We start from the raw sequence: 10,626 nt of genomic DNA, 5'->3' as shown, positions 1-10,626 counted from the left end.
TAGTTTCATTAAATTGATGGCTTGGGTTTTCATGTATGTTGGGTATTCATTGTGTTTCATTCTATGGATACATTTGATGATTTATTTGAAACTAGATATCTTTTGTGATTTTAGGAAGAATGGATTCATTGAATGATTTAAACTATTTTTGAAGCAAAAGTAGAACATACCTAAGATTTGCATTTGAAAACCTCAAAATATGTGTGATGAGCATGAGATTAGGTTGCTATGACTTGGTGAGTGTGGATTCCAAAACCGTAGACCCTTTTATTTTCATTAATTTTGTTTATGTTTTATTTTATCAAAAACCCCTAAATTTGGAACTAGGTTAAAATAGGATTAGTTTGAATAGAAATTAATTTTCGCAACACAATTCCCTGTGGATTCGACCTCGCACTTGTATAACGCTATATTGCAAACGATTCGTGCACTTGCGAGTACTTTAAAATTTGCACAACAAGTTTTTAGCGCCGTTGCTGGGGAAATCGGTTCAAAAATTGGTTTTTGTTTGATTGATTTTGTTTTTCTACTAGTTAGATAAGTTTTTGTTTCATTTTTTCTGTTGTTTAGCTTCTGTTCTGTATTCTAAGTTCTTTCTTTGTTTCTCCCGGATCTGTTCTGTAGCTTCTGCAACTTACTGGGTGCCCTGAAGAATCGATCGATCGAAAATAAATTCGATCAAATAAGTTAGCATCTGCCTAATATAAAGTCGATCGATCGAAAATATATTCGATCGATCGAACGAATTTCCTGCACAGCAGCAGCTCGAAACAAGGTGAGTATCTCTGTTCCAGTACTTCTTTTAGTCCATTTTATTCATTTTTGTTCATAATTTGTTTCTGCTTGATAATATTTTGCTGTTTGTTTTATCTTTCTTTTAGTTCATTATAATTTAGTTCAAATTCTGTGTAGTTGTGTTTCATATTACCCTCAATTTGTTTTGTTTTGTTCTAACAAAAAAAAAGAAAAAAAGAAGAAGAGAGTTTCTGTACAGTTTTTGTTCTTGTTTCTGTTCCTGCAACATTTCAAATATTCGATCGATCTACTACGATTTTATATTCGATCTATCGACCTCAACTCAGAAGGCAACTCCTGGATAAGATCAGTTGCAGAAATTTTTACCAAAAATTCTTTTTGGTCCCAATTTGTAAGTATTCTTATTTTTACTTTTGCTGCTATCTTTGTATAAATTGTATGCATTTTTGTTAGTCTTTACCTTTTTTTATCTTAGTTGTGTTATTTTTCTTTTGATTTTTTTTTTTTTTTAAAAAAAAAAAAAAAACATTTTTGCTAGTGTGGGTCTACTTAGCTATCTAAGGGCAATGACAAGGTGAATTCTGGCAAGGAAAAGTCTTGGGATTTAAGTGTGTCCAGTATGACCCCCCCCTCACCTACCTGGGAACTAGCCTAGATTGTACTTTAGAGAACTTTGCTCCCCATTAGCAAATTCTTTTCTTTATTTTTGTTTGTCTTTTGGTTAAACATTTGTGTATGTTTGGTGTATGCTTGGTAGAAGATCATTGAACCTAGACTTGACATCTTTAGATCTCGAAATTGAAAGAACTCTTAGGAGAAGCCTTAGAAATTCTGTTGAGATGGGAGATAACATGCATGCGGATGAGAATGAGAGGAATCGGGGAGAAAACGTTGATCATACTAGGACACTTAGGGATTTGTTTGCACCCGTTGCAACAAATTCTCCTTCATGTATAGTGTTACCCCCAACCAATGCCACTCACTTTGACCTCAAGCCTCATGTCATCCAACTCCTACCCGCATTCCATGGCTTGGACCTCGAAAATCCTTATAACCAAGTGAAGAAATTCAAAGACATCTGTGCCACCTTCAAATTTCAAAATTTTTCTGAAGAGTCTGTGCATCTTAGGCTATTTCCTTTCTCATTCCATGATAGAGCCAAGGCATGGTTGGATTCAAACATGCCTGGTTCCATCACTTCTTGGGAGAACTTGCTAAACAAGTTCTACAACAAATTCTTCCCCATGTCCAAAGTCAATGGGTGTAGGAAGGATATAAGCTCATTTACTCAAGAAGAAGATGAGAAATTTTCTGAGAGCTGGGAGAGATTTCAAGATATGCTGATTAAGTGCCCTCCACATGGATATGAGAAGTGGAGACTCGTGCAATTTTTCTATCAAGGATTAACTCAATCCAACCGTAGCATGATCTAGTCAATGAACGGAGGCGCATTTCTGAGTTTGACAGGAGAGGAGGCGTATAGGACCTTAGATCAGTTATCCGACAATTCCCAACAGTGGGATTTTTCAAGCTATCAAGATAAAGCTGCTCTCAAAAGAAGGGAGGCATCTACGAGGTTAAAGAGGATGTAGAATTAAAAATGAAGATAGATGCCCTTACCAAAAAGGTCGAAGCCCTAGTTGTTAGCAAATCCATGAATGCTGCCAATCCATTCCATGTTGACTGCTGTTCCATCTGCGCTAGTCCCATGCACTTAGCACAGACTTGACCATCTTTACCAGCTTTTGTCGAGTCACCAATGGAGCAAGTGAACACTTTCAACGACTATAGGAAGCAAGCCAATGGACCTTTCTCCGAATCATACAATCCAGGGTGGCGGAATCACCCTAACTTTTCTTGGAAGCAGAACCAGCCGATGACCCAAGGGGGAGCTCCACACCAAAGTCATACTCAATACCCCCCGGGATTTCATCAGCCGATTTACCATCAAAGCCGTCCCTCCCAGCCAGCACCGACATACCAAGCCCCTGCTCAATCCTCTGCCTCTTCTTCACAGTCTTCTTTGGAAGACACTCTTAAAGCCTTCATCCAGCTCACAGGCCAATCCATCAATGACGTGAAGAATGCTACCATGGTGAACACTCAAGCTATTGCCAAGATGGAGACCCAGATCGGGCAAATTGCTAGTCACCTGGGGGAGAGAGAGAAGGGAAAGCTCCCTAGTCAGCCTGTGCCAAATCCAAAGTTCCAGTTCCATGAGGGAAGTTCATCAAATACAGTGCATGGGTTGGAGCATGTGCAAGCCGTTGTCACACTTAGGTCAGGGAAACAAGTAGACAACCAAGTGGTTCACCCTGAGGAGAACCCTGCTGCACAAGAAGGACAAGGAAGCAGGAGCGTAGAGAAGAGAGATGCTGAGCCATCTACATTAGCTCCGACCATAGAGACTCTTCCTAGGTCGTTCATACCTAAGGCTCCATTCCCTGATAGACTTCTTGTGCCAAAGAAGGGAGGAAAATTTGAGGACATTCTGGAGGTGTTCAAGCAAGTACAGATTAACATCCCGTTTCTTGATGCCATCCAGCAGGTTCCGTCTTATGCCAAATTCTTGAAGGATTTGGTAACTGTAAAGCGGGAAACCAATGTCCCGAAAAAAGTTTGCTTGACCGAGCAAGTCAGCTCAATCCTCCAGTGTAGGCTGCCTATCAAGTATAAGGACCCCGGATGTCCTACTATTTCCTGCACAATAGGCATCAACCACATTGAAAAGGCTCTGCTTGACCTTGGAGCTAGTGTCAATCTCCTCCCCTATTCAGTTTACTTGCAATTAGGGTTAGGAGAATTGAAGCCCACCTCCATAACATTGCAGTTGGCTGACCGGTCAGTTAAGATACCACGGGGAATAGTGGAGGATGTTTTGATTAAGATGGACAAGTTTTATTTCCTCGTGGATTTTATAGTGCTAGATACTGAGCCAGTACAAAACGTTGGAGTTCAAATACCGGTGATCCTCGGGCGACCATTCTTAGCTACGGCTAACGCCCTGATCAACTGTATGACAGGGGTAATGAAGATCTCCTTTGGCAATATGACAGTAGAGCTGAACATCTTTGACATCAGCAATAGGCTGAGGGAATGCGATGAGATCGGAAGTGCCTGCTTGATTGAGGAGATCATCGAGGAAGAATCAAGCACCAAAGACCCCCTGGAGGCATGCTTTGCTCAGTTCGGAGAGGATTTGGACTTGGATGCGTTACTTGAGCAAGCAAATGCCGTTTTAGAGTTTGCTCCTCTGGAGAGCAAGGAAGAAGAGGAGGCAACAATACATGAGCCTCCTAAGAAGGAACTTAAGCCCCTGCCGGACAATCTTAAGAATAAGTTCCTCAGTCCAGCTGACACTCTGCCGGTGATCATAGCTTCAGATCTTCATGTTGCTCAGGAGGAGAAGTTGCTAGACGTTTTGAGAGAGCACAAAGAAGCTATAGGCTGGACCATAGAAGATATTAAGGGAATCAGCCCTTCGGTGGTTATGCACAAGATACATCTGGAGGAAGACACCAAACCATCGAGGGAGCCACAGAGAAGGCTCAACCCGACCATGTAGGAAGTCGTCAGAGGAGAAGTAATCAAGTTATTGGATGCAGGAGTCATCTACCCAATCTCTGACAGCAAATGGGTAAGCCCCATTCATATCGTGCCCAAGCGAGCTGGTGTAACGGTCGTGCAGAACAAGGAAGGCGAGTTGGTCCCAACTCGAGTACAGTCTGGATGGAGAGTCTGCATCGACTACCGCAAGCTAAATACCGCCACCAGGAAAGATCACTTTCCTCTTCCATTCATTGATCAAATGGTGGAGCGATTGGCCGAGCACGAGTATTACTGTTTTTTGGATGGTTATTCTGGATATAACCAGGTCCCTGTGGACCCTGAAGACTAAGAGAAGACGATCTTCACTTGTCCGTTCGGGACGTTCACCTACCGACGCATGCCCTTTGGCTTATGCAATGCACCCACTACTTTTCAGCGGTGCATGATCAGCATCTTTTTTGACATGGTGGAGCGTTTCCTGGAGGTATTTATGGACGACTTCTCGGTTTTCGGGTCATCTTTTGAGGAGTGTTTGCACCACCTCACTCTAGTCTTGGTAAGGTGTAAAGAGAAGAACCTGGTACTCAATTGGGAGAAGTGCCATTTTATGGTACAACAAGGAATTGTGCTCGGGCACGTCATCTCTCTTCGGGGGATAGAGGTAGACAAGGCGAAGGTAGACCTAATATCCAACCTTTCGCCCCCACGGACGGTGAAAGAGGTTTGCTCTTTTCTGGGCCATGCAGGATTTTATCGGCGATTCATCCCGGACTTCAGCAAGATCGCCCGGTCCTTGTGCAAACTGTTGGTGAAGGAGGCCCCTTTCATTTTTGACGAGGACTGCAAGAAGGCTTTTGGGGCCTTGAAGGCAATTCTGACGTCCACACCTATCATTCGGCCCCCGAGCTGGGGTACACCTTTCGAGATCATGTGTGACGTGTCCGATTATGCCATTGGAGCTGTGTTGGGACAGCGTATTTACAAACTTCCCCATGTCATTTATTATGCAGGTCAAACTCTGAACGACGCCCAGCTGAATTATTCGACCACTGGATAAGTTTCGATCCTACCTACTAGGATCGAAAGTCTTCATCTACTCGGATCACCCGGCATTGAAGTATCTTTTCTCCAAAAAGGATGCTAAATCTCGCCTCATCCAGTGGATTTTGCTCTTACAAGAGTTCGACATTGAGATTCGGGACAAGAAGGGTTCCGAAAACGTGGTGGCTGATCATCTCTCGAGGATTACCGTGGACTTCACGGAAGAAGCCATCCCCATCTCTGAGACCTTCCCCGATGAGCAGTTGATGCATATTGCTCGTGCTCATCACCATGGTTTGCTGACATAGTGAACTATCTTGTCACCGGTCAAATGCCTTTGCATTGGGGGCGGCAAGATAAGTCCAAATTCATGTCCGTGGTGAAGAATTTTTTCTGGGACGATCCTTACTTGTTCAAGTATTGTCCCGATCAGATCATTAGGAGATGCATTCCCGAGCTTGACCAATCCAGTGTCATCTCCTTCTGTCATGATCATGCCTGTGGAGGCCACTTCAGTGCAAAGAAGACTGCTGCAAAGATTTTGCAGTGCGGTTTTTACTGGCCTACCATCTTTCAAGACGCTCACACTTATTGTGTTTCATGCGAGCGCTGTCAGAAGCTGGGGAGTATTTCACACCGAAATATGATGCCCCTCAACCCCATTCTTATTGTCGAGATCTTTGATGTGTGGGGCATCGATTTCATGGGACCTTTCCCACTCTCCTTCGGCTATCTGTACATTCTGGTTGCAGTGGACTACGTGTCCAAATGGGTGGAGGCGGTTGCCTGCAGGACCAATGACCACAGAATTGTGGTTCAATTTTTAAAAGACACTATATTTGCTCGTTTTGGTACTCCTCGAGCAATTATTAGTGATGGTGGAAAGCATTTCTGCAACCGGGTCTTCGAGCAGCTGACGAAGAAATATTGCATCACGCACAAGGTTGCCACTCCCTATCACCCTCAGACGAGTGGACAAGTGGAGGTTTCAAACAGAGAGATCAAGAGGATTTAGAGAAGACGGTGAACCCGTCAAGGAAAGATTGGTCTCTTCGGTTGAACGATACATTATGGGCGTACCAGACAGCTTTCAAGACACCGATTAGCATGTCACCTTACCGTACATTATGGGTGTACGGGAAAGCATGACATCTGCCTGTGGAGTTGGAGCACAGAGCCTACTGGGCCATTAAGCAGCTGAATTTTGATCTCACAAAGGCTGGTTTATAGAGGAAGCTCCAACTCAATGAATTGGAAGAGCTGAGCAACGATGCTTATGATTGTGCTAGGATGTACAAAGCACGGATGAAGAAGGTTCACGACTAGAACATATTGAGGCGATTTTTTGAGCCCGGTCAGAAAGTCCTTCTTTACAATTCACATCTGCATCTGTTTCCAGGGAAGCTCCGATCTCGATGGACAGGCCCTTTCATAGTTCTATCAGTGTCTTCTTATGGGGCCATTGAGATTGAGGATCCAAAAAATGGCAGCACGTTCAAGGTGAACGGGCAACGACTGAAGCCATTTTTGGAGTTACAGAGCTCGGAGGTTGAGACGACCCTTTTAGAGGATTCGAGTTACTCGGAGTGATTGTCGTCAGGATGGAAAGTCTGGCTGAAGACTGAAAACTTAGCACTTGTGGGAGGCAACCCTCATCATTTTTCCTTATCATTTGATTTTATTTCTTGTGCTTTAGTTAAGATTTTCAGGACAGTGTCTGCCATTCAAGTTTGGGGGAGCGCTTCTCTTGCAGTGTGCCCAACTTGCCTCACCATTTCGGTATTGTATCTCTAGCCACATTGGGGACAATGTGTCATTCTAGTTTGGGGGTGGGGTAGATATTTCTGTCTGTTTTCATTTAATGTTTGCTTTGTTAATACTTGTTAATATATATACCTTATTGTTAGTTGAGCATGGTTACATCTTACTATGGTTTGCATCTCATTGGTTTGTTTAACATGTTGAATTTTGCATATCATTAAAATCTGAGATCTTTTGACTCATCTTTGGATTAGAGAGACTTGACATGTTTAAATTGTTTATCACAAGCACATTAGCATTGTTTCTGTGGGGTATGAGATTTGAATTAAAAAGTATGTGTCTTGAGATTTGTAGGATGACTTGTTGATGAAACCTTGGCTTATTGTATATATATATATATATAAATCTGCTTAGAATAATATCACCAATTTGACTTCTCATTGAGTAACCAGGCCCCTTGCCTGATTAAGCATTGGGTGTTCGCGTAAAAAGATGAGAATTTCAGCTTGGATGTTTGTTTGGCTAGTTTGACTTTGTAGCCTTTTTGACTTGAGTAATTAAGCCATTTGGGATGTTTTTACATCTAGTGCCCTAAAACCATCTGGTTTGGGAGTCATTAGCCGACACAAAAATAATAAATAAATAATAATAAATGTAAGTTAAGCCTTGGTTATTTGATGGAAGTCCTGCAAATTTTTGGATATATGTGCTTTGAGGAAAATCGAAACCCCATGACTCTATGTTATTCACACCTTACACTTTTGAACATGTGGTGTCTCAATTTTCCATCTATGAGTTGATCGATTTTTGATAACATGATAATATGATATTCATTTTGTTAAATATACTCATGATGTGTGAACCATGTGTTTGAATGATGATTTTTGCTCAATTGATAATTCAGTACTTCAATGTTTGTGGGTATCATTTCTGGCAAACCCTCACGAGACTTCACTCGTCCACTAAGGAGTCCTAGGGGTTTAAAAGGCTTGTTGCGTATGCTAAATGCAATCGTTTCTCCCACGAAAGAGGATTTATGTTTCATGCTTTGATTTTGATTTCCATTTTGTTTTTGCTAAGGGACTAGCAAAATGTAAGTTTGGGGGTATTTGATGAGTGCCAAATATTGTGTATTTGGACCCCTTGATTTACATTAGTTAGACCTTTAGCCTTGTTATTTTCTGATGCCTTGGTTAGTTTTTGTGTTTTTATGTTTTGTAGGTTAATAAGTGAGGAATGACAAAATTCATGTGGAATTGCTTGGAAAATTCTGAAGTTTTGAAGAACTCGATTGATCGATCGAAATTTCCTAGAACTTACTTTTGCAGAAGCGCGCCAGAACACCCAATCAGGAGCTTCTCCATGACAAAAAGCAGTTCTCCCTCTAATTTTCGCAGCAGAACATGCTGGTTTCGTGACCTTGGTTGTCTCTAGCAAGAGAGGAACCGTAGAGGGGGTTAGAGGAGTCATTTTACATGGGTTTCTAGCCCTAATTTCCTTCTATAAAAGCCATAGCCATGCCTCCTTGTTGGGAGAGTTCAGAGAACAGTAGCTAGGATTTATTTCGTGCATTTTGTAGTTGATTTTAGTAGCTTTTTTCTTTAGACATTTGTCTTAGAAAAGCTTTTCTTTTATTTCCATGTTTGCTCTTCATTTTCTTGTGGTGTTCTTAGTCATGGAAGGCTAGTAACCTCAACTAAGGTTGAGGATGAAACCTTTCCATTGATGATATATCATATTTGTTGTTCAAGTTCCATTCATTTAAATGCTTTATCTTTTGCAATGAATGTGGTTGTTGGTAGATATAGGACATTTAATGTGTTTCAACCGATGGATACATTGTTTTATCGGTTTGAATGAAGATATCCACTGTGATTTGTTCAGTAAATGGATACATTGGATGATTTGATTTCAAATGGGTACTCTTTGTGATTTATCTTTTGAGTTGGATTCATTTAATGGTTCTAAGGTTTATGGTTGAGAAACTTGAATGACACCCTAAGCTTAATTTTTTTGGGTGTTCAAGTGGAAACCAAGAGTGTAAGTTGTTGGATTTGGTTTAGTAGATTCCTTAGCCTTAGTTTCTTTTAATTTGCATATTTCATTTCATCTCGTTTATTTAGTCTTTTGTTCTTGAATCAATCCTCAAACCTTTGGAACTAGGTTAAAATGAGGTTGATTAAACAAGACACCAATATTTGACCATTTCCCTGTGGATTCGACCTCGCACTTGCACACACTATATTGCAAACGATTCGTGCGCTTGCAAGTACTCATTAAAACTCACAACACTCATGCAGAGCCTTCCATAGCATTCCCTCAGATCTGTATCAGTTAGAGATTCAGTGGTGAATCTCCACATTTATCTAGCAGACCAGTTGCCTAGAGGATGTCAATCTGCGGATAACCAGTTTCAGGCTTTGCAAAATCAAGAGATTAAAGATTTTTTAGTCCATGGTTCCCGACTTCCTGAGCTAGAAGCCAAAGTAGTACAAATCCAGCTTTTTATACGGATTTCTCTCCATTACTTGATTTCAGTGGATCAGCAAGATTTGATGCTTAGAGGATTTTTTGTTCCTCTCTTTTGGGCCACTTGCAGACTCTTCTCTATTTTCCTCTTGTTTTGGATTTTAGAACGTTTTTGTCTGTGGATATTATTACTCTTTTTACCCTTGTCCTTCTGAGACACTTAGGGGGAGTAATTTTTGTGTGGTCTTTTTTCTTACTCTGTTTTACCCTTTATCCCTTTGTGACAAAAAGGGGGAGTAATTTTTGTTTTTGGATCGGGATTGTATTTTTAACCGGTCAAGTGATTTTTGTCCCAGAATGGCCAAAAGGAGAGTTTGCTGGTTTGTAATTGGCCGCATTCTGTTGGAGAAAATCACTTCATTGTAATGATGCTTTTTAACAGGGATTCCGCTATTCAAAAGTGTTTCTAGAAGATTCTGCACAGTTTGCAAGTCAGAAAATTTGGTTCCTTGCCAGCCGTCCAGGCGACGTATCATACCGTCCGGACGCCTTGCCCATAGCACCAGCCATCCGGACGACGTGTAATACCGTCCGGACACACATCAAACTAAAGCATCATCCGTTCGGACAACATGGATTCCCGTCCGGACCTTCCTCTATGTCGAGAAGCTTCGAACTGCTCCAGCTTGCATCCATTCGAACGATTCAGCAGCCCGTCTGGACAACCCTCAGTGTTCGATCAAGCCTCTGGATTTCTTTCCAAAACACAGTTATGGGAAGATTACTGCAACTGTCCAGACGACGTAGATTCCCGTCCGGACGCGCTCACCCATAAGGCAAGTATCGCAATTCAAATCCAGACGTTCGGATGCCTATCAGCATGGTCCGGACGCGCGAGCATCAGATATTGAAATTGTGTGCATCAGATCAGCCATCCGGATGACCATCCTCCCAGTCCAGACGCGCAAAACCTCTATATGAAAATTACTTGTAGCTAACGTGTGACCGTCCGGACGACAGGACAACACCGTCCGGACGCGGCTCTCAAAC

This window comes from Alnus glutinosa, chromosome 11 (assembly GCF_958979055.1).
Source record: "Alnus glutinosa chromosome 11, dhAlnGlut1.1, whole genome shotgun sequence".
Classification (NCBI taxonomy): domain Eukaryota; kingdom Viridiplantae; phylum Streptophyta; class Magnoliopsida; order Fagales; family Betulaceae; genus Alnus; species Alnus glutinosa.
The sequence above is the reverse complement of the archived record's forward strand: the minus strand, read 5'-3'. Positions refer to the sequence as shown.